This window comes from Alligator mississippiensis, chromosome 1 (assembly GCF_030867095.1).
Source record: "Alligator mississippiensis isolate rAllMis1 chromosome 1, rAllMis1, whole genome shotgun sequence".
Taxonomy (NCBI): domain Eukaryota; kingdom Metazoa; phylum Chordata; order Crocodylia; family Alligatoridae; genus Alligator; species Alligator mississippiensis.
Window position 1 is genome coordinate 220339867 of NC_081824.1, and position 25122 is coordinate 220364988.

Genomic DNA, 25122 nt, shown 5'->3' on the forward strand with positions numbered 1-25122 from the left:
TTCATCAAGCACTGCAAAACCAAGGGTAGATTTAGTTTCTGGTACCAAGATTAGTCTATTTATCTGAGGAAAATGATGATGGGTGATGATAAGCATTTGGGGATGGGGGAAAAAGAGGTAAATTTAGAAGCTGCACTGCAACAGAAAATGTGTTAATAATTCCACTCATGAGAAAGAATAAAAAATGAACAAGGCTAAAAGGAAACAGTTGAAAGTAAGTAAAGCCTCAGCCAATTCAGAGTCATGAGCATAAATGGATAATTGTACATTTGCTAAATACAGAAATATAGTTACTTCTAAAACATATAATTAAATATAATATACTGCTCTATTTTAAATATCCTTTAACTACAGTCAGGAATACTGCCCATTACTGTCACAGTTTTTCAGAAATTTCATTTAAAAATGTAAGGTAACATTCTCTTTGTAGCTTCCTACAGAATTGCGAGCTATTTAATGTTTAAAACCCAAGCCACTATTTTTGTTGCCATTATCATTCTTTTTTTTTTTCAACAAAAAACCAAAGTGCATTGTACGCCCTTTGGCTAGTCTTGTATGTGCCTTGATCCAACGCTATGTGTATTCAGCGTTTAAAAAAAATCAAAATAATGACAAAAAGGTAAAATTCTTTTCATACATACTTAATTATAAAATATTGGTCTTATTGATGAATAAAATTTAAAAATAAGTACAGAACAATGTGTTTTGCTTTTCCTAATTGAAGTGCACAGAAAGCAGTTAAGAAATTAAAACATAGGTTATTCATATGCCTGTGCACTAATAAGAAAGCCCATCAGAGACAATTACCTTTCAGGTCATGAACTTCAACTGCTTCATCACTTTGAAAACAGGTTGTCACTTAACTTCTGAACTATGTCAACAACAGAAGGCAGGCAAAGCATGGATCAACAGCCCTCTAAAGCACATATGCTGTCTAATGAATGTTTGCATTCATGAATTGGAAGTACAAAGACAGATTGGAAGGATGTCTCTAGGTACAGCACAGTATGAATTCTTTTCAAAAACAAAAAAAAAAGAGACAAATACCAATATTAATGTTTTGGATGGCACCGTTAATAGAGAGCAAATGCACAGAATAAACATCAACAGCTTCATATCAAATGTACTGTGGATGGCTCTTTACCAAAAGCCTTAAAACTGGTACAGATGTTCCCCGAGCAATAGCTGGAAGAGATCCTAAAACAGACAATTTATGATATATATGGAGGGGGTGACAGTTCAATATTCCAGCACATTTCCTTCAGATCTCTCACTACGCCTCTAATCTTTCAAGTGTACCTATGGCTTACAAACCTGTATTTCCTTGCACTTTATTTTTAGATGTGGAACGACATGCTTCTGTGAACCATTAGCCTCACAGTACCTTCCTACTACAGGGAGTTCTCGATGTGCCTTTTATACAGAATAGAATACAGTCCTCAGAGGGAGGGAAACCACTATTGCTAAGATCATTCACTAGAATAATTTTTCTTTCCCCAGTGAAAGTATGACTGCATCCATTTGGCTCTCAATACAAAAGGGGAGATAACTTTAAACAGTGATTGACTCATTTTCCAATTTTTTTTTTGCCAAATAGCCTCATTATCAAAGACAAATCTAGAAAGCTGAGACGCCTCAGATGAGTAAACACAGGGCCACGTGAATCCTGTGGACAAAAAATCCCTAAGCAAGAAATAGGAATAGAAAACAAGAAAGGACAAAGTTTTCTCATGGAGCATAGCACACACTATTTCCTACAGACCACTATGGCTCTGAGAGCCAACAAAAATCAGGGTTACTGCTACCAAGAGCCTGCAGCCCTTTACCAACACCCCAGTTCTTTAACTGCAAAACTCCTAACTCTTCACATTGCAAATAAAAGTCCATAGCATGAAACACGCTCCACAGGAAATCTCTCTTATGACTACTTTTAACTTATCTGGTCTCACCCTACCCTACCTCTTCCCACTCATCCAAACATAAAGATCCCACACTTTGCTAAATCATTCCACTGTAAAGTCTATTAGAAAAAGACTATATAGAAAGCTACCAATATCTGGACGGGACATGCATGTGATTCACCAGTACACGATCTAGGTTAGTGGGGGGGGTCAACCTTTTTGGCAAGCCTGCCAGAAATTACCCCCAAAACCTCACTGAGAGCCAATCCAGTTCCCTTCCCCTAACCAATCTGTTGCTCTTCTTTCTGCTTCTTGCACAATCTAGTACTGTGCTGCCTGTCCCCTCCCTGATCTGCTGTGTGCCACACACAGAGGGTGCCTGTGCCACTTGTGCCATGCTGCAGGGTGGTTACCCCTGACCTTGCTAATGATGTAAATATTTCATGGGATAAATTCTGCTCTCTAGTGTATACCCAGTCATTCTGGAGTTACCTAATGCAACAAAACATGATGCATCTGCAGCTGTGAAGTTGTAGTGAGTCAGTCATTCTTCTATTCAGTATCCATTATGTTAAAATATGTTCACTTGTCAGATGCAGAGATTGTTCTTAAACAAAACTAACTTATAAATGGATTATACTATTACTACAATTTTTCTTCTTTTCAGCTGTATATACCATTCTGTTCAACTCCCAATCATGCCTTTCAGTTCAAGAATATATTCTTTTATGGAGCAGTACAGCTTTCCCCTAGTTCTGTGTATAAACCATTTTCCTATCACTCAGGCATAACAGTTTATACAAATCTTGATAAGTCAGAGATTCTTTAGGATCAAGCAATTTGCATACTGCCTCTATTAAAATAATAAGATGAACCTCTATTAAATTTATCTCAATTAGACACTTGTCTACTCTTTCTAAAGTGTACTGGTAAATTTTTAATTCAGGTATGAATGAGAAGAATGTTATTTATGATTGTCTAAAGTTTTATGCTTCAGAATTAATCAGTATCTTTCACAGTGCATTAAAAGTCAACTTAATGATCCTGTCAAAGATAGTTTATAGCCTTTACTATTAATGTTATCTTCTGGTGTTTACAATTCTATTTATAAATGCTTACTGTGCTGCTTGAGCCCAGAATACCAACTCTGCAAAACTGGCACAGATAGAGCCATGTTCATTTTGTCTCAATGACTTCCAAAATGAATTTGCTTCAGGTATAGGTTGTTTCTTTTAACTATCCACACTGTAAATATAACCTAAACTCTTCAGACTTTTGGATTTAACACCAACCATCTCAAAACATGTTGCTTTTGGAACCCAGTTTCCAATTCAATTGGGAGCACACTAGTTCAACTGTTAACTGATTGTGCTGCTTCTGTAAACACTATATACTGCTAACAGGAGCAAAAGCAATAAAAATAATAGTTGTTATCAAAGTCATTGATTGAAGACATACCTCTTCACACAGTGCTTATGTGTTAAGTCAAAAGCAACTTGTTTTGCATATTCTCTTTTGTGACCAAAACTGGACATAAATTTGTGTTTCTCTCTAACAATGTTACCCATCTTGATTTATCAAACACTGACTTGTTTGCCATGTTTTTGAATGGAGCTATAATTGGCACAGATACTTCATCTTTTAAACATAACTTAACCTCATACCAACACAGATATGACTGCCCTTATCATCAACTGATTCAGCATTACATTCAGAAATAATTCTTGCTTAATTAACTCTTTGTACACAGAAAACAGAAAGAGGGAGGTAAAGAATTTTAACAAATTTGGGGTAACGAGGACATTTTTTCAGGCATAAAATTAACTACCAAGTTCAAAGCTCCTTTTTTCTGAAACAGTTGGCAACAACCATTACCAGACACAGGATGGGGCACTGCATTAACTACTGTTCTAATCCGGGACAGAAATTCTTATCTTCCATAACACATTGTTTTCATAAGAACTCTCTCTCTCTCTCTCTCTCTCTCTCTCTCTCTCTCTCTCTCTCACACACACACACACACACACACACACAAAGTGTATTTTCTTGCATACCACAGGACCCCAAATAAGCCACACACCTTGTTTTTGGAAAGTTGGAATGTAGAAAAAAAGATTTCTCCAAAATTATGCATGGAGCTAACTGTCGGCAGCAGCTCACTTGCCCTCAGCCAGCTTACTGAAAAAAGCTACAATGTTAACCCTTTCACAGCCACTGTCATATTGGCATCAGCTTTTGGCTGCGCAGCCAATTCAGCTACTGCCAATTCAGCAGCAGCCATGAGAATTACCACTGACTCAGAGAGAAGCAACAGATATTCTGGCAGCCACTACAGCACAGTGTCTCCATACTTCTATACCTCTGTTCTTCTTCTATTCCAGCAAAGGAAAAAATATCACTTCCCTATTTGAGAGACAAACCCCAATTTTGGAGGGCTGAGTTTTTGGAGAAAAGGTTCTTCTGCTATTTGAGTGCTTTTAGTGTTATATACAAGCATATGTATGTTACACTGAAATTAAGTAGTAGACGTTCTAACAGGGTTCCACTATGCAAAATGTTGGGCCTACAGCATCAGTGTCACTTTAACAATATCAAGGATGTGGCTCAAAGTTTAGCATGCATTTTTATTATCTTATTTCATCAAATCAGGTGTGTCCCCTTTCCACGTCCTGCCCCCATCCCACCCCCCCAAATGTAGATGAGAAACATATTGAACATGTTGTTCTCAACTAAATGAGGTAATACTAGTTAGCTCAGAAGTAGAATTGCATGCATTTAGCAAGTGCTTGAGATGGAATATCAGCTTACACAGACCACACCATCTATTTTAATGTAGTGTAAATTTACAGACAATGTGACATTCCTATCATACACTGAACCAAAACATTTCAATAAAATTGATTTTAAAAGATGTACACTTCTGTTCCACTCTAGTAATTCTCTGATCATCAGTTCTGAGCTGAAACTCACCTACTCTGTTCAAAGGCAAAAAGATGGTGCCTATACTTATTTGTTTCTCCTTTGTAAAGGATTCCTGGTAAAGAACCTTTCTAAGTTTTGGTAATCTTCCACTATACCAGGTACCAGTGTGATCTTTCTTAAGCATCATATACCCATCTTGTGATATTATCAACACTGCAATACCAAGTTTTCATAACAATCAACACCTCATCCCCATAAAATGCTTGTTTCATCTAGCAAGAAAACTTTCATTGTAAACTATCCCTGAAACGAATTTGAACTAAGACTTATAGAGGTGCACTGTATTAATTTGAGATTCCTCTTTACGGCTGTTTCCTGTCGTCTTAGAATGACAACATAATGGAATAAAAGTACAGAATCCACCTATTACTACATCACCGTAATATGAGCCTAAAACATTTTGTGTAATTTGAACCCCATGACCTTCTAGTAAGGAAGCTAATAAATAAGCAATAAAAATAAAAATGTCCTAATAGAACTAATAAAATGTGCCGACTGGTTCAAAATTGGTAAATGGCATTCATCTTGGGTGAGATTCAACAGCTGGTAGAGGGTCAGGACAAAATAGGGTTTAAGCAGATCTCCTCCACTTAAACACAGGTGTTACTAAAATAAAACTTAGTTAACTAGCATTTTAATGTGTTTAGTGAGCTGTCATGTTTCTATCCAAACTTTTTCACTATAAAAAAGGAAGGATAAAAATCTTTGATATGTGTTGATAATATCACAAGATGGATATATAATGCTTAAGGAAGATCACATTGTACTTTCAATTCTATTTCTGAATTCTGATAAACAATATATGCATTTGAAACTCCAAATAATTGGATCTGTTAAAATCAGGGATTCCTTGATGTTGTTTAATCATCAAATGGGATGCATCACTTGCAGAAGTCCCAGGGGGGATACATTATGCATCATTTTAAAAATTTATTTAAATTAAAGAGAACATAAAAACTCTAATAGGATCAGAATGTTATATCCAATTTATATAATTCTAATCCCAGCTAGTGGCAATGCCTCCCAGATACATACCTACTGTGTAACCACAGATTTCCTAGTTACAGCCACAGTTTAAGATAAAAGAAGGGAAGAGATGCACAACTAATTCTATTTTCAATGCTTTCATGTTCCAGTGCATACAAAGACTCTCCTTTAAATCTGGCCTAGTGTCTCAGGAAGCCCAGAGGGGGTCTTACTGATACAATTTACATCTTTTGCTACCCCACCTCAACACATACATTAGGCCAACACAGATTCCTTTAGGCTTACTGACACTCTCAGGCTTTCCAGCTAATAACCTTACCTTTCCTCCCACTATTTCTCAAGAAGCACTAAATGTTGCCCACAGACTTAAATGGAGTTGAAGGGGTGATCTCTATTGTATAAGGTATACTGGAGTAACTACACTGATTTTCACCAGTATAACTAGATATAGATGTGTCTATCAGGTGTATGTCCAGCTGTGTACACTAGATATGCATATAAGGCTGCTGCAAGAGTAGGAGTGCAGTGCCATCAGTATACTTATGACACCCACCTCTGCCTTTCTTCTCATCTGCCCCAGACCATGCTGTTTTAGTCCTTACCCCCTGCCTGTCTGCAGTTAGGGACTGGATGCAGTTGAACCAACTAAAACTGAAGCTATGGTAGAGATAATGGTAATGAGCAGACCACATGACTTAGGGTCTTGGGACACCTATCACTGATCTGGCTCTTGTCACTTAAGTTCACAAACTTGGGGTGCTCCTGGATCCTCTGCTGTATCTGGATCTTCAGGTGGCAGCAGTGACTAGAAATGCCTTTGACCAACACTATCTAGTAAGAAGCCTATAGCCCTTACTTTCAGATTCAGATGTGGCCCACCTTTTTAACCTCAAGGTTGGGCTACTACAATGCACTCTGTGTGGAGCTGCCCTTGAAAACCATCCAGAAGCTGCAGCTGGTGTAGAACGTGGTGACTCTCCTTCTGGCAGCAATGGGGTGCCAGAAGCACATAATTCAAGTGCTCCAGAGTGTGCACTGGCTCCCAGTACGTTTACTGATGCAATTCAAGGTGATGGCTTTGACCTATATGGTCAACAGTCTAGACCCTATATACCTAAGTGACTGCCTTCTCCCTTAGATGAGAAGATGCTCCATCATAATCTGTAAGGTTAGCCAAGAGCAACCTCCTGAAAATACCATCAATACATCATGTCTGCTTGGGGAAACCATATGGAAGGTCATTGTCAGCAGCCATTCTTCAGCTGTGGAATGTCCTCCCTCTTGAGGTCAACCATAGACCAAATCTGGACATCTTTCAGAAGTGCTATAAAACCTTACTATTTGGGCAGACATTTAGCAAATGAAGCTAGGTTGAGATACTGGTTAGGGTGTTTCTGTTTTATGTTGATGCTCTAGTTTCCCTTTTATTTTGTTATGAAAGGAGGTATATAGATACAATGAAATAGGTAAAATAAATAAATATCATAAAAACAGATTTGTTTACACTGATTCAACTAATATAATTTGAGTTGAAGTAGGAGTAGCACAAGTACAAATACACATACAGTCAATAGGGGAATGTCAGATGATTCTAAAATAAGTCACATTACCTTACACCTTTTTCCAGCATATGTTGAGAATACAAGTTTTATCAATTTAGCTTTCCTTACACACTGATTTCATGAATAAACGTAGATCTGAGAGACCCTGAATGTAAGAGTCTGATTTACATTTTCCATATCACCAAGTATTACTGAATCAAGTGGATAAATAAAGGCTTGATACTGTATCACTAAAGTTAATAAGCATTTTTCCATTGACTCAAAAGGGAGTAAGATAAAATCCTTGCAGTGTAAGTACCAGTGCTATGATAAAGAACCAGATTGAATAAGAAATTTTATAAAGTTACTTCGTTTAAAATATTGGCCCAAAAAGTACTTGTTATGAAAATAAGCCTCTATGAAAGGTACTAGATGTCCCTTTATTTCTGTTTTTTTCAATCCAGTAAAAATAGTTTTTCTTAAATCAGCTAAAAATTCCCCAGCAGCATAATGACCTAATAAGCCAAGTGAAATTGAATACTCTATTTCTGTTTTCCAAGCAAGGGGTGAACAGGGGAACAAATTATAGTAGCTGAATTAATTTTTTGTTTTAAGTTCTTCTAATTTTAATAACCTAAGGTGTCCCTAGTAAAATAACTGTGAGAAAACTATTTTTTAAAAACCTGACAGATTTTTTTACTGCCCACAAGGATGAAATTGGTAATTAAAAGATTAAAATCCACATGCTGAGAAAGTGCCAACCTAGATAAATGGACACAATTTTGAAGTAATTTCAGGGTATTAGCTGATAATGCAGCACCTCTGAGCCCAATGTCTTTAAAAATATTAATTATATTAGAAAGATCCCTTAACTGTGTGTTATTCATGTTGTTTCTTAAAACCCGTTTTTGTTACTAAAATGCAATATACAGTACAAACAAAAGCAAATTACTTACAGATAGCCAAAGTTACATTAGTTTTATCACTGCTCATTTAATGACCAAATTGAAACAAATTCAAGCAAAGTTCTACTGGAGTTTGTTAACTTCCTACCCTGCGTTTAAAAATGTCTTTTTCATAAGGTCAAAAAAGACAGAGTGCATCAACACATACTATTAATGCACCTGAATAAACTCCAACACAGTTCACACTGGAATTTATTGCTCCTGGGTGCAGCCTTTACGTGTGCCTGGGACTGCAGCATGTTGAGCCACGGCAGCGCAGCCTCGGGTCCAGAGGGTCAGCCTGCCAGCCTAGGGCTGCACCACCCCAACTCAACATGCTGCCAGCGGGGTGGCTGGGGCATGAGGGTGCTACAGTGTGGGGCTAGCTGGAAGGCAGCCCCCACACTATAGTGCCCTTGTGCCACAGCCAGCCCTGGTCACCGTCCACACATGTGTCGCAGTGCATTAAATAACTCCGCCACAGGATAGATAGTACATGTGTTGGGCAGTACTATCCTACAGCGGAGTTAGTTTGTTAACTGTAGCCTAACAGTGCCACATGTGTAGATGGTGACACATTACTACAGAGTTAGTCAACGCTACAGTAAAGCGCATGTGTAGATGTGCCCAAGGAGTATGAGAGAGGCACAGCTATCTATTTTTATTCTTTCTTTTGTCATGAACAGAATTATTTTTATTTTATTACAATTACAATTGCTTAATATGGAAGTGGAAAGGTAAAACAAAAACACACAAATTGTCAAAGGCTGAAGACTGGAATGTACAGATATGTCTCAACTTACATGAAAACCACAACTGTCATGTGATGTATACGCCACATTCATCATCCAACGGGACTGCAGCTCCTGGTAAAATTCATTAATGCTTTTTTTTTTAAAAAGCCGACTGAAGCCGATTGTTTAGGATACAGAACAAATATGTAAGGACTGACATTTAACTCAGTATCATTAACACCATTCCTGTCTACTGTCTCTCATTAATCAAACCCAAGCTTCCTCCAACACATACTAACTGCTGATATAAAATAATTTATATGCAAAATCTAGAAGCATTACCTGAGGTTATAGACACATAATGCTAAAAAAAAGTGTTATATAAGGCTTAAAAAGTTACCACCAGTATTGTTTCTCTCGTTTCTTGTGTGGGCTCAAAAAACTGAACTGTTCATCTGAACTGGAAAAAAACTTACCTGAAGCTAACATTTCTCTCTTTGAAAAAAATGAAAAATATTAGAAACAAAAGCAGCTAGTTTATTAAGGCTTATTTACATCAATAAAGCTTGCCTTTAGGCCTAACATATAATTGAACAAGACTTAAAAGATTATGGGGTTGCATTGATTAGTGTATTCCTCAAGTGCATATAAAAGCACTAAAAGGAGCCAACTCCTGCCAAAGTACCTGCAATAAGTATTAATTGAGAATATCCTACCTTGTGGAACATATTGATATTCTCTACTCTTTGTGGTTTAAATAATGAGTATTTAGTTCACAGAGCAAGACAGCAGATGAAATAGTTTTCTACCTTAGATATTTTTATGTTAAACATAACAGGAATTCCATTTAACACCTTTTCTCTATCTTGTTTTAATCTGTACTCTATATTTTATTCAGTCTCCACTTCCACTCTAGCTCTATTTACCAGAAGAACGTTATTTATTACTGAGAAAAGGTTAACTTCCATTTTTATAGCAAAATGTAGTAAGTTTGTCTAATGATCCTAATTCTGGGTTTGTTAATGATTTAGTGTAATTCAAGAGTGAATCAAGAATAATGTGACGTGATATGAAGAGAGAGAGAAGCAAAACAGAAAGAGAAGCCATGTACCGTAATGCCCATTTATACAAAACAAAATCAAAATCCTTCTGGGAAGGAAACACACCACACAAAGTACAATACTCTGAATGACTATAATTTTCTAGCTTTTCTGAAGTTTTTACATGGTTTAATTACAGAAGCCTTATCTTACAAAAAACACATCCTCATATGCTTAACTAACTGCACTACAAGTAGCTACATTGAAAACAGTGGAGTTACTCTATGTTAAACAATGAAGTTAAGCATGCCTTTAAGTTTTTACAGGATCCAGGCCTTTAAGTCTGATCCAAAGTCTGCTAATAGCAGTGAGAAGCCTTCCATTGATTTGAAAGGACTTGCATATCAGTAATATCAAACTGCGTATCAGGAGCATATCAAACTCCTTTCCATGGGATTGAATATTAATGTATTACCAATCTAGTCAATTTGACTAAGGGTGATAATCTGGTGCCTGGTAAGAAATCTGGAAATATTCTACAGTTTCTAAATCAGTGGTTCGCACTCTTTTTAGATTAAAGACCCTCCTTATAAGGCTCAAAGCACCCCTGGGAAAATGTCAGTTCTTTATTTTCACTCTTTTTTGACTATGGAAAAATAACAGAACAGTTCTTCTGTTGGAACAAACTGAGAGACCACAACAACTTAGAATATTTTTGACATTATGGATTCCTATTTCAAATCTCTGGGTTTATCTTGTGAATCATGTGCAAGTGTCTGCACACCTAACAGTGCTAAAACTGCATGATTCCCATAAAAGGATGTCATAGCACTCCAGGATGCTGTGGCACCCTGGTTGAGAATCAGTGTAGACTAACAAAGGTGTAGCAGAAAGTACGCTGATTTCCAATATGCAGACCCTGAGGCATGTAGGCCAAAGACAGTACTGATGTTGCAGCAATTAACAGAACTTACAACCTAATTAAAATTCTCGCCATAGGCTTTACAGTTTTCTGTGTAATCAATCACTAACTTTATTACCACACACATCACTTTAGTCATTAAAAATTATTAAGAGCACAAAAAAATGCTTTGCTAATTTTGCTTTCAGAGTATTAGAGATGAGAGAAAATGGAATGGAGGGAGGGTAAATTTAAATGAAGATGCTACCTGGAGAAAATATTTTATATTATGCATACAGCTTTCTCATTTTAATGAAAACAAAATACCTTATACTTTGCCAAACTAGCTATGCTGTTTGTTGAATACCAAGAAACCTACAAGGCCGCACACACATGACAGTACAACTAGTTCTGAAGCAAGTCTATCATTTCATTTGTAAAGGGCTATTGCTTTTTTGAGATTTACTTAATAGCTGCATCTTGAGCTCTGTTCAATTTTTCAGGAACACCCTCCTGATGTAGTAAGTCTAGGTTTTACGGCCTTAATGCTGCTTTAAATTGGCTGCTAGAATTCGTCCAAAACTAAAGGGCAAGAAACCCAACGTATAATTCCATGGACCTCAAAAAACACAAAATCCTCAAAAAGCATCTATCAAAGCGATTTCAATCCAATGATCCGGTACAAAGTCAAAAGATGTAAGCTGTTCTAATCCAATGCTTTCAGCTTCTTAAGACCCAGCCTCCACTGGCAGTTGCCAGGGCCCAGCTGACATATTCTTCAAAGAATCGAAGCAACAGAGCTCAGCAATGCCTAGTGACAGGGCTCTTCAGAGGTTTTCAAACTGACAGCTGTTTGCTCTGGGTTTATATACTGCAAAAACAACTCAGGAGGCAAATAACATAAACGGCACCATGTTCCAGTCCAGGAGTTTTTATTACAATGAATTTAGCTCTGGGCAAGCTGCCGCAATCAGCACATTTGACAGAAAATTTACTGACTATGTATTTTTTTCTTAAATAGGATGCTGTGTTTATCCTACTCCTGAGCAAGATTCATAGAACACCTATGGCTGCACAAAGCATAGTTTTTATCATCACATCAAAAAAATTGATTTTTTTTTTAATTTATGAAGTGCTTGCCCAAAGTGATTTTACATCTCTGCAAGTAATAAAACACACCAGCTTTATCCTTCAATATAATCTCCCAAATCAATTTAAATACACTATAAACAGGTTGGGTACCTCATTAGTAACTTTTCACTGACAAAATCCTGTTTTGGGATTATGTACAACTGCTGCAGAAAGTGGATGGTATCCAGATGCCAGTAGCAAAATGTTTTTCAGGAAAAGGTTATTAGGAAAGTGTGGCTAGCTTTTAGAAAGCTACTGCTAATTTCTTATCAGTTTACACCAGTGTCAGTAATACTAAAGCTAGGTGGCAAGTTGAATACATACTTAATATATTTTATTATAACTTTTACGAAGTATTCTATGAAAAATCATGCTTTTTTTTTGGATTTGGTCATTGGAGTGTCTTCTGAGATAATAGCACAGTAAACAGTTAGGTGGCTTCTGCTTAAAGAACATGCAAGTGTCCAGAAACAGAAATCATTTGCTTCTAGGGATCAGTCCAGCTCTCCATTGTGTTACAAATGTATCTTGAAAACTCATCTAATACACATATGAGTTCAAAAAGGAGTTTCCCCCCATACGTTCAACAACATATGCAACATGGTAGGGGGCTTAAGGGAGCCATAAGTGATACTGAAAATACCAACTTCAGTCTTTAGAAGCATGGGATGCCTTTCCAGTGTACCAGAAATTAATCACTGAGTCACAGAAATTGTAAGCATTTTCATGGCTGCTCTTTTTACTAACCTGCCATTAAAGTTGTTATTTTCCCTGTTGCTTCTGCCTGTTCTCTCTTCACTGCCTGCCTCCAGCTCCACCCTCTTCCAACAATGGCCTGACACCAAAATTAGGCAGAAAAAGACTGAAGAACCAGACAGCATAGCAACCACCAGCGCTGATACTATTCGGTCTTTACACAAACCCCCACTCCCCTGCCTTGAATCTACTTCTGGAATTCAGCACTGCAAAGGAAGAGGAAATTCCCTCTGTAGGGAAAGGATTCCCTGTAAGCACTAATGCCTGTGGTAAGCTTCCTCCTGGGGGTGGCGTGCAAATAGTTGTACTCGCCTGTCTCCTTCAAAAAACACCTTGACAATTTCGCTGCTTCGATAAGCACAGCAGTCACCACAAGGATCAAAGTTTACTCTTTTTACATCTGTTGGTAACTCCTTCCCAAGTGTTATTTGGAGCTGCTTCTTCATAAAAACAAGTAAGAAACTAGATGGCATTAGAAAATACAGGAAAGTACCACATTTTTTCACATCCAACATTTTCCTGAATATAATACAAACCTTGTTTTTGAAAGGCAGAATGAAGAAAAAAAAAGACTTTTCCAGAGCTATGGCTCCATAGAGCAGGGACAGAGCCTAATTTTCAGCTGATCCACCATCTCTTTCCTGTTTGCCTAAACTGAAACCCCTCCTGCTCCTGAAGACCCATTATTTTGAAAAGAGCTGAAGAATCTCCAAGACTGTGAAACAGGAGATGACGTACTGGAGAAGCAAGCAGACAGCAAAATTGCTCCAAAAAAAGTAATAAAAGGCCCCTGGCAAATGTTATATTTCTGACACAATTAACGTCTTAATTGTGCTATAAATAGCAACACACCACACATTCACTGAATTTATGGCAACATAAAATGACAAAGGAGCCACAAAAATATTACCAAAAAATGTGTAGTATTGTTGTGGTGGGTTTATATCACATCATAAACTGAATGTGTGACATGCCCCCTCATCCCAATGCTAACAATCACTTGATTATCCACATCATAACCTGGGTAGCCCCAGGTCTGGAACCCGGTTAGGGGCCACTCTTGTCCCAATGTGAACAATCACCTCATTGTGCCCACATCAGGATGTGGACTTGCCGGGACCCAGCCCTGCCCTGCAGTCCCTGATCTTTAGGATCATAGGAAAGTAAGGTTGGAACAGACCTCACAAGGTCATCTAGTCCAGCCCCCTTTTCATTGAAGTATCATCCCTGACTAAACCAGCCCAGCCAGGTATCTGCTCTTGAAAACTGCTAAAGATGGAGATTCCACAATTTCTTTAAGTAGTCTGTTCCAAAGGTGGAACCACCCTCATAGTCAGAAAGTTTCTCCTAATCTCCAACCTAAATTTCCCTGCTTCAGATGGACACCATTGCTCCTACTACTGCCCCTTACAGCCATAGAGGAAAGCCCATCTCCATCCTTTCCATAACTGCCCTTCAGGTATTTGAAATCCCATGTCTTCTCTTCTCCAAACTAAATAACCCTAGCTCCTTTAGCCCTTCCTTGTAAGTCTTGCTGCCTAGGCCCCTAATCATTTTTGTTGACCTGTGCTGGACTCCTTCCAAACTGTCCACATCCTTCTTGAAGTATGGGATCCAAAACTGGACACAGTACTCCAGGTATGGCCTCATCAGTGCTAAACAGAGTGGAAGAAGCATTTCCCTTAATGTATAAATGACACTCCTTTTAATACAGTTCAGTATGTTGTTGGCTTTTTCTGCTAAAAGACCACACTGTTGGCTCATATTCATCTTACAGTCTACTGTAAATCACAGGTCCTTCTCTGCAATCCTTTAGCCTAATCACTTATTCTCCAGTCTGTACTTGTGCATGAATCATTCCATCTTTGCACTTGTCCTTGTTCAGTCTCATCTGATTGATTGCAAAACATTTTTCCAGTCTATTCCAGTCATTCTGGATCCTAACCCTACTCTCTGGGGTATTTGCAACTCAGACCAACTTGGTGTCGTCTGTAAATTTGCTATGTGTGAACTTGATTCCATTGTCTAAATCATTAATGAGAATATTAAAACAATACAGGACCTAAAACAGATCCCTGGGGAACCCCACCTGATACCCCCTCCCAAGTAAACATTGAGCCACTGAAGACCAGTTGTTGAGCACAATGATCCAAATAGTTCCATATCTGCCTTACAGTACTATCATCTAGTATTTCCTTAGCTTGTTAATGAGAACGTTATGGGAGACAGTGTCAAAAGCCTTGCTAAAATCAAGGTTTATCAACATTCACTGCTCTTCCCCCGCATCCGCAGAGCCTGTCACATTATTGTGGATGGAAATCAGGTTGGTCAGGTGTGACTTCCTCTTGGTGAATCCATGCTGGCTGTTCCTTATCATCTTGTTCTCCTCTAGGTGCTTCAGAATGGATTTTTTGAGGACTTGCTCCATGATCTTTCCAGGTATTGAGGTCAGGCTGACTAATCTGTAATTCTCTAGATTTTCCTTCTTCCCTTTCCTAAAGAAGGGGACAATATTTTCCCTTTTCCAGTCATCCTGGACCTCACTGACCTCCATGAGTTCACAAAGAAGATAATTGATGACTCCAAACTTATCTGTGCCAGTTCTTTCAGTATCTTAGGGTGCATCCCATCTGGCCTCATTGACTTGAAAGCATCTAGCTTCTCCAAGTAATCCCTAACCTGTTCTGCCATTAATCTAGGCTGTTTGTCTCCTTCCCTATCTCTGTTACCAACTGCACTGATCATCTGGTAACTTCCCTCATATGTGAAAACTAAAGTAAAAACAGTATTAAATACTTCAGCCTTCACTGCATTACCTGTAACTAAACTGCCTTTCATGTTTTGTAAGGGATCTATGTTGTCTCTGGACTTCCTCTTGCTTTTGACTCTTTAAACTCTTTTGACTTGCTTCTTAAGGTGCCAGGTCTCAGCAAGCCTTAGGGCATGCATGTGGAAGATCCTGGGTCTGGGACACAACCTAATCCTCAGAATCAGACAGGGGATAGCCCTATATCCCAAACAGGACTGGGGCTGCCTGGGGCTGAATCCTAACACTCAGCTGAGCATTGAGGTCCAGCACCAAGCAGCCCTAAGGTCCAGAACAAAGCTGCCAGAAAAAAACAGGACAAAGGTGAAATCAAACTGGAGGTAGCTCCAGGTCCCAAACCCACCTGGCCCATTCTCTAGCTTTAGAGGATGCCAGGTACACAACTGGGGATACGGGAGCTGCTCTCACCCCAGTCTGTACTCACTAGTTTAAAGAAGTGCCTGACATGAGCAGCAAGGGATGTGGGAGATCCCCAAACCCCAGCAGTATGTGCAATGTGCTTCTTTAAACCTTCACTATGCACAGGGGTATGGGGGGAGATCCCTCATCTCCAGCTGAACTTTGAGGGCACCCTGAGCCCAGCATCGAGAAGCCTCTCTCCAGTGTCAGGCTTGTGGTCTAGGCCTATGGTACTCTGAACCCAACATCAAGGAAAGACTTTCTTATGTTAGGTTCATGGCACTCTGGACCTTTAAAAAGCAGTAATGCAGTTCAGAGCCCCAGCTGTACACTTGTTTTTTTTACATTCCTGGGGGCCTGTAGAACCAGTACCTGGGGACTGAGGGGCTACTGGTTCCCAGTTGCTGCTTCCATGTGTGCAGAGGAGCAGGGAGCTTCCTGCTCACCGACTGCAGGTGCCCCCTCCCATACTAGCCGTTGCATAATTCAGGTTTGAGGGCTTGTATGCCCCATTCCCAGATCTGTGTAACCTGTACACTTCTGGAATGGCAGCTTGTACAATTTGGGGAAAGAGAAACAAAACTCCTCAGACCCCCATCACACAACTGTCTTAACATCTCCCCATAGCCCAAGACCATTACAAAGGAAAGCCAATTGTTAACCTTTGGAATGAAGAACAATGAGACATTAAGTCAAATGACTCCCTCAGCAGTCTGAACACCAATGCAGCAGCTGCTGTACTGTGGACCATGAATCAAAGCACGAAGCTTCTACCCCCGGCAGAATATCAGCCTTCTCATTTAATATACATACCCTAATTTGGGGTGGAAAGGTCCACATTGCATACAAAAAATATGGTGGTTCACCATTCATAAAAATAAGTTAAATAAAAGGCTAAGAGTGGCCTTTTTAAACCACAAAACTGTCTCAGTAATCAAGGTATAAAAAAAGAATTTCACCAAAATGCAAGTAGCTTTGTTCATCACCTTTAAATGTTTACAGAAGGAGAGAACATTTGAGGACCAGCAGCTGAGTAAAAATCCCTGCTAGCACCATTAAGCCTGTTAGATTTGCTCAGTTTAGGGACTAGAAAATAAGCTACCTCTTATGAACCAAAAGTCCCCTCGACTTGTTTTATTATTAACCTGGCATTCACTGTGATAAATTACAATTTGTGACAAACAACTGTGATAAAATTACGTAAAAGTAAAATACAATCATGAGAATGAAATGAAATGAAATGAAAATAAACCTACGTTCTCAGGACAGTTAGCAATCCTGCTCTATTTTCCATCTATCTCAAGTGGATGAAGCTATTGCTATACCTAAATCCAGACTGCTCCGAGACTAGCAATTGCAGTACAGGACCTTTACAACAGATTGAAAGCTACCAGTTCTCTCCAGCAGGGTTAAGACATGAGTTGGAAACATGACTGATAAGCATCCACTAGGAAATAGACTGAGGCCACTTAACTCATTCTCTTGTGGCCTAAACCTGATTTCACCTTTATCTCCAAAGATAAAAGAACAGATGACTACACAGTACTTGTATTATATTATTATATCGAATGTATTACGGAGCATGCAGCACTGTAGTACTGAAAAAAGGTTCAGTGTTAAAACTACATTTTTTTTTTAGAAAAAGTAATTATTTCACATGGCTAGAAACCATTATTTAAAAGTATTTTAGCATATTAAAAATTTTATATTTAAGTCAAGACAGCATGAAAGCTCCAATTTATTAAACTGGACATGTGTAAAATACTACTTTTTATTTAAATATATCTGAAACATTCCCTTTCTAGACCTTGAAATATTTGAAAAATGGAGGGGCTTTTTCAAAACCATTTGAAATTATGCTTTGTTACTAATGAATTTCAAGACTACAAAATCAGCTTGTAAAGGGAGTTAACAAAGCAATGCTTAGCTACAGCAGCAATATAACACATTGCAATATACAATATTTATTTATTCTAATCCAAAACAAGCCCTCCTGCCCCCTGCCCCCCATCAATAGTGGGGGGACAGGAGGGGAGGCTTGTCTTAGATTTGAGTACCAGACCATGGCAAGCAGCATCTCAGCTTTGACTTTGCCCCAAGGCCAAAGCTGGATCTGAGCTGCTACCTGTTCCCAGCTGGGTTGGCTAATGCAATGAAGGCACACAAGAGAGACCTCCCTCCCTTTGCACCGCTTACCTTCAGCTTTAAACCTGCAGTTATGGCTGCTGCTTCTCCCTGGCCAGGCCTGGGACAGCTGATGACACCAGAAGTTAAGTAGCAGAGGCGTAAAGGTGGGAGGCAGGCAAGCTGTGGAGGCAGGCACTGGGATACAGGGGACAGGAATGGGCATATGGAGGAAGCAAGGAGTGAGGTAGGCAGACACTGGAAGGGGGGCAGGTAACATGGACAGCCAGCAACAGGGAAGTGCAGGCAAGGGAACAGAGGGCAAGGGGCAGGAGGCATATGGCTGGGGGGAAAGGGGTAGGCAAGCCCCTTGCCCTCCACCATTGCTTTGAGAGAGATTAATTTAAGACAAGCTTCCAAAAAATGATTCTATGCATGGGAAATGATAACAAGTTTGTAATTTTTTATGCAAATAATCTACTTATTGGGGGATCATCTTAAATTCAATGTTGACTTCGATTCAGGTAAATGTAATAGACTACCAATACAATGTGCAAGAAATATAAAAGCTAGCTATAAACTAGTAGCACATATAATCCTGCTATAAAATATTAAAGCCCATGCAGGCATCTGACAAGCTTTTTCTTTAACATTAAGCATTTGTATTAGTTACTGATCTATGAAAGACTATATTTTGCTTGTGGCTCACTATGAGCACAAATATACATAAGCAAAAATAAATCAGGCCATTCAAAATCAAGGCATATCTACACAGATTCTTACAGCAAGTTTGTCTGCAGATTGTCACAAGATTTTTAAACCGTGACTATTTGCAAAAATCACTCTTGAAAATATAGCCATGTGCAGTACCTTTATTTCTCTCCCTAGAGAAATTTAATTTACCAGCTACTGTCCTGTTAAAATAGGCTACCTGCAGACATTAAAAAAAACAAAAAAAAAGTGCTTTACTTTAAACTTGGCGTGCTCCTGTGCTGAGCCCAGCCCATGCCCAGAAGAGGTAGCATCTTAGTTGGACCCAACTTGTCCAACACCTGTACAGGTTGAGCTCTTTAGTGGGGCTTTTTTGGCACTTTGATCTAATAGCTGATTGACTCAGCTTTAGAAAAGTGCCAAAAAGCCTTGCTGAAGTCCAATCTACATAGATGCTGTGGTGCCGGGTCAAAGTAATGCGCTGCTGCTTCTGGTAAAGTGCGTTCTGTTTTGTTTTGGTTTACATCTGCAAGCAGCCACAAAGATTTTAAAAAATGAATAAGATAAAAAAGCATTTAATTTTACTCTCTCAGTGCTGTCTCCTCGTTCCATGTTGATATCATCAAGTTTGTAAATATATCAGCAAAATAATTAAATAGAAATAAAGAAAACATTAAAAACAAATACAATATTTTAACAAACAGCAGCGGCAGGACACAGACTTATTTCTGGCAAGTTAGGGTATTATTTCTGTTTTTGGGCATCTTGCTTGGTAGCTGTGTGACAGCGCTGTGTCTGCAGTTTTAAGTATATGTTAGACAAACACTTGTATAAGTTAGTCAGGATAGGGATAATCTTGCCTTGAACAAAGGTTTGGACTCCATGACCTCCAGAGGTCCCTTCCAGCCCTGATTTTTATGATTTTATAACTATATGTTAGAGTGTATATGTTAATTTATTATACTTTCTAATTAGTTTGTATTTTTCCTACTTAAATTATTTACAAATTATATCATAAAGTGCACTTCTATGCATAACTTTATTTATAGAATAGTTCAAAACTTCCAAGGTAAGTAGGATTTTCAGAAGCACTCATGGTGCATCTACACATGCAATTAATCTGAAGCAATAAACTCCAGAGCAGTTTGAGCCGGAGTAAACAACTGCCAGGCACAGCGTCTAAACATGTGCCTGAGACCGCAGCAATCTGAGCCTGAGTGGAGCAGTTTACACCAGGGCCAATTCTGCCCTGCTCTGCCCTGAGCTCCAGGTAGCAGCATTGGGCAGTGTCAGGGCTGCCTGGGGTACAAAGGTGCTGCAAATGCAGAGATATATGGGTAGGCAGCAGCCAGGCATCTGGCTCCCTGATGGCTGAGCTGACGGGGTGCAATTTACACCCGGGGTCAGCATCTACACGTGCATTTAATTGCAGTTAATTACTTCATCATAAGATAGTACTTTCAAACACAACAATACTTTGCTCATGAGACAAAAATATCTTGAGGCCAAGAATTCAATTCTCAAATTCAAAGACTAGGTAGTCTTAATTAATAATCAAGGTGATTTTCCCCACAGGTTTTTCTGGTGGAAAAACAAACAGGAATAGACACTATCATTCATAATTTGTCTACTTCTTCCTCTTTTTTTTTTTAAGTATGGGTCCCTTTACATGTGCAGGTAAAAGTGCAATGGGATCTAATGCACAATCCACACAATTGTGCCTCCTGACATGCCACACAGGCTCTCTATGCACTGGCAAGCAGCAGGTTCCTGATGCTGGAAGTCCCCCATCAGCAGCTGTTGTGATCTCCCAGCTCCTGGGATGCATGAAGCCCCCAAGGCTGGAAGATCATAGCCAAGCCCCACAGCAGTTACGACCCAGCTGGGTCCCGGCACTGAGGGGTTTGCTGCCTGGACCCAATATCTACATCTGCAGGACTCTGGGTCCTGTCCCAGCAGCTACAGGGTGCTACCAGGACCCAGAGTCAGCAGCTACTGGGGCTGAGAGTCCCCTGAGCTGACAGGGTTCCCAGTCGCAGGGAAGACACTGCTACATGTGTAAGTTAAATCAAGACATGAACCAGCTATAAAGTTAGCATGCATTTTCAAGGTCTAACTTTATAGCTGGTTGGACATTTTTATGGCATGATAGCTATTTTGCATGTGTAGCTGATTTCAGTTAATTGCACAATTAACCAGCTAATTGCACAATACCTGTAACGTGTAGAAGGGGCCTGCATATGATAAATTTGGAGCTGCTCTGTGAATCTGTGAACATCGTATGTCGATCACGATCTAGGACTATCAACTATCAAACAGACAATATCTATATTTACAGAAAGCTATCTGGCTACTGTATACACCTGATCATAAAGCCTTAAAGAGAGAATTGCACATATTTAAACTCAGTTGGACCTGAGAGGGGAGCACTGTTCATATCCAGGGTGCTGGACCTCAGGGTCTAATATAAGAGTGGGAGAACTGAGGAATTCTGTCATGGGATAGGTAAAAGTATAAGGCTTGATATTTAGAGACTAGAAAGGGGACAGAAGTAAAATGGGACTTGTAGCCACAACAATTTATTCATAGTCATCTCTAAAGCAGACATGCTGCATTTCAATGTACGTCCTAACAAAACTGAAAGGGCCTCCTCCTCAAAGATTAGTTAGACAAGTAGGGACAAACACAAACGGAACATTCATTAACAGGCTGATAAGGCCATTTTTATTCTTGTTTCCAAAAATCAAAGTATGTAGAGTAGTTGGCATACTTGTTTCAAGCGTGTGTTTTCCTGCTCTTTGCTGCTGTCAAGAGGTCCTTTCTTTTGAGAAAAACGTTGGGGAACTCATTGCAAGATTTCTTGAAGCTGTCCTGGACACTTCACTCTTGGTCAGCTCCCATCCTCTTTCTCTTTAGGCTTGTTTGTAGATTCTTCATCTTGGAGAAGAGCCTTTTCACCAAACAATTACTCAAAGGCACAGGTAGCATACGTTCCACTATCTTCAAAGTGCTGGACACTTGCAGTTGGAAAAGAAAATGTTGATTCAGTTGCTCTACATCCTGAAGCTTTGGCATCACTTCAGGATAGACAAAATTAATTGTACAGTGCTTCTTCATCCACATCTTGGTACATTTATAGCACTGTCACAGTTCATCAGGTCATTAAATGTGAATTGAGTACAAAAACTAAAGTCAGAGCAGTGTTTCAAAGGACTAACAGAGGGTAACCATTCTGCCAAGTACTCAATGCTGCACTAGTATATGTTCAACACATCTAATTTAAATGCACTATGGAGTGTGGCAGGCAAGTTCATCAAATTCTGGTTAACGATGAACCTACTAAAGGTGTCTTGTTGCCTATACTTCCGATTTACTCTCAGGATTTTCATTGTTCCATATACATCTGTGGCCTGAGTTGCACCACTTTCAAACACTTTTGATAACTATGTACAATACATCCATGTAGCTGTGCATAGTGCAGATATCATGCATGAACAGATAGATCTTAATCACTTATCAGCACTTATACTCGGTCAGTGATGAAGTCCCATATCTCTATATGTGTATTTTTCTATTTTTGTGAAACTAAGTAAACTTCACAGCTTTCCATTATTTCAGAAGTCTTTAAATAGCTAGAGGAAGTGACAGCTTCTTCAGTGGCACATGCCAGAGAAGACTGCTATATTCTTCCTGCACAAATGAAAAACATATCTAGCATTTTTCACCTTCTTAGCAAAGCTTGAAAACTTACTTAAGTATTTTGATTGGCAAATTATCCACTTCATATTTCACTTACTGCCATCCATTTTTGGCTGTGCTGTACAGCACGTGGGCATTACCATTTACTTGCAGCAGATTAGCTTGTGATGCTGTTAAAAAATCACAAAGTACAGAATGATTTTTCCCATAATTAACTGATGCACTGTCCGGCAAAAACAATACTATATTTTAATTTTCAGCAATTGTCATTCAAAATTGTATGCATTTTGGTGCTTAAAGCATTAAATGATTCTTCATTTTTTGTTTAATTCAAGCAAACTGTTTCCAACATCAATAAACAAGGGGAAATGCCATATAGCCCATGGCTTATATTTAACATTGCCTTTTTTTGAACTATCAATGGCCATGGAAATGATTTTTTTGATCATCCAACAGCAATTCACCGTACAGTGTTCCAGAACATTTTGCCGTCCTACAATCTTTTTTTTTTTAACTCAACTTGAAATATTTAACAGTCAGCTCCATCCTGCAGTCAAGCAACAAGTATCTGTGACAATGCGCAACTGCAGGATATACATAAGCTACTTTGGCAGCAAAGGCTCAAGTCTCCAAAGGATTGCCTGTCATTATAAAGTAGCCATATTATTGCTAGCATTTTTCTGTCTCACTGACAATGTGCTCTCTCATAGCAACCACACCTCTGTTTCAAATAAAATATGACATTGGACATGTGGTACAATAAGCCATCCCTGAATCCTTGCGTTTTCCAATCTGCTCTCTAAATTCAAGCCTCATATCCACTCATCCTTGAAAGAAAGGGCCCTTTTCTGTTTCTTCTTTGAAGTGTTACAGCCATCCTTTCTCCTTTTGTCCTCAAGTGTATGTTCAGGTGCAATCATATCCCCCCTCAGCCTTCAATTTGCTAGGCTGAACAAGCCTAGTTTTTCTAGTCTACTTTTCTATGATAGGCTCTCCATCCCCTTATTGTCCTATCAGCCTACATCTGTTACAGTCTGCATTAATCTTCCTTGAACACTGGTGGACAGAATTGTAGAAGGCAGGATAGGTTTGCACCTTATAGACTAACTAATTTAGCTTAAGCTTTCGTGAGCTGGAGTTGACTTCATCAGATGCTGTGAAAGAAAGTACACGGAGGAGTACTCCATGCACAGAATGGAGAGAGTGATTTGAATACAAAAGGTAGGCAAGGCAAGGAGAAAGGGGAGGGGGAAGAGAGGAGGAGGGGAGTGCTGGGAGAAGCAAACAAGCAAATAACCCATAGGAACAAAGGGGTCACAAGAGCTAATCCATGTAACAGGATAGGAATCTGTAGTCGCCGTTTAAACCACACTTAGGGACCTACCAAAATCACAGTGAAACAAAGGTTTTTTTGTGGCTTGCTCGTGAAGTGCAGAGCCAGTTTCATGGGCATTTTGCTGCAGCCGCACCACTTGCTGCTGATTGGCAGAAATTCCCTATGCCATGGTGCTGACTGGTGGGAAGGCTGGCGGAAGAGACAAGGGGGCAGCCGCCATCTTAATAGTTAGCTGCCTTTTGTGCAACCCTGCCCCTTGGCACTGATTGGTGGAGAAGCCAGGGTGGTGGGGGGGGAAGGCGAGGAGGCAGGTACCATCTTGATTACTTGCTGCCTTTTGTGTGGCCCCACCCCTTGGTGCTAATTGGCAGAGAGGCCTTGGGGAAGAGGAAGGACAAAGGGGCAGCTGCCATCTTGATTACTGGCTACCCTTTTTGCCACCCTGCTGCTTGATGCTGACTGGCAGAGAGGCCCGGAAGGAGCTGGCTCCCACTAGGGACCCAGCATTTCATTTTTATTGAGGGTTTTTTTAGAGATTTTGCAAACAATGCTGGATTTTGCCGTTTCCACAAAATCGCAAATTAAGTAGGTCCCTGACCATACTTAACATATCCAGCTTGCAGGTGTTTTTTAAAGATCTGCTGCCAAGGAACAGCTACCCTGAGGTCAGCAATGGAGCATCTGGGGAGGTTAAAGTGTTCTGCCGGGCACCTTTGGGTGTCTCTAGCTGATGTCAGATTGGTTCATTCTTTCCAGTAGGGATCAACTGGTCTATTTAATGTAGACAGCAGAGGAGCACTGTAAGCAGGTGATGCATATGTGATGTTGGCAGAGTTACAGGTGAGTGACCTTGGATATTATAATGAACCTTGGATGTTATCTTGTTCAGTACTGGTGCTGTGACACAGCAGGCATCTGAGCTCATTGCAAGGCCTGGTGCCTCAGTGAGATTGGAAGTTAGGTAGCTGTTGTTTGAGAGATGCTGTTTGAACTTGGGAAGTACCTGTAAAGCAAAATAGGTTTGTCCCCCATGGAAACATGGCAGGAGTTTCTGGCTACATTGGCTCTATCCTACTCCCATATGCCACTGGAGCTGCCAGCTATATGAA

The 25122-nt window shown here is 39.5% G+C and overlaps 1 protein-coding gene across 3 annotated transcripts in view; it reads right to left on the bottom strand.

Annotated features, from left to right (window-relative positions):
• MACROD2 (mono-ADP ribosylhydrolase 2) overlaps positions 1 to 25122 on the bottom strand; it is a 1573191-nt gene that overhangs the window by 1359600 nt on the left and 188469 nt on the right. The gene's annotated exons all lie outside the window — the stretch shown is intronic.